Source organism: Myotis davidii, unplaced genomic scaffold (assembly GCF_000327345.1).
Source record: "Myotis davidii unplaced genomic scaffold, ASM32734v1 scaffold100, whole genome shotgun sequence".
Lineage (NCBI taxonomy): Eukaryota > Metazoa > Chordata > Mammalia > Chiroptera > Vespertilionidae > Myotis > Myotis davidii.
Genome location: NW_006292691.1, coordinates 34,099 through 34,687, shown reverse-complemented (window position 1 = coordinate 34,687; position 589 = coordinate 34,099). Strand labels below are relative to the sequence as shown.

General features: G+C 66.0%; 1 protein-coding gene across 1 annotated transcript in view; it reads left to right on the top strand.

Moving 5' to 3' along the window:
• The window catches only part of IL9R (interleukin 9 receptor), a 12,124-nt gene that overhangs the window by 7,956 nt on the left and 3,579 nt on the right, over positions 1–589 (top strand). The window lies entirely within an intron of this gene.

Here is a 589-nt window from a genome sequence, read left to right as displayed (position 1 = left end):
AGGGGGCCGTGTGACCTTGAAGAGCTGAGGAGGGACCCAAAGCCACGGGACCAGGTCGCTGAGGCCCTGTCTCCAGCCTCTGGAGGTGCTGGGTGCTTTGCTCCCTTGTTAACAGCCTTTGAGCACACAGCGTTCTCTGGTGGCCTCAGAGAACAGACAGAGACGGGCCATCACACCTGTCAGGGCGTAAGAGAGGGCACGGGCCTCCTCAAGGGCAGGCCCACAGGAGGCGGCCAGGTGCGGCCGTGTAGAGGCAGGATGCGGACCGAGAGAGCGATGGGGTGGGTGAGTGGTGAGGAAGAGGGGTGCTGGGGGCCATGGGCGGGGCCGAGGGGTAGAGGAGGGTGCTGGGCTTGTCCTCGGAGCCAAGAGCTGGGGAGAGAAGTAGAGAGAGCAAAGGGGAGGGAATTGCCGGGGTTGTAGGAAGGGAAACCGAGGGGACATGGGGCAGAGGAGCTGTGACTCCTGGCGCCACCCCTGAGGTGGGCAACTAAGGGCCCCGGGTCCCAGGGGCGGCGGGTAGAGGCGATCTGGACTGTTGGGTTGGAGCCCTGTGCTGCCTCCGTGCCGGCGGGCCAGGGGCCAGACC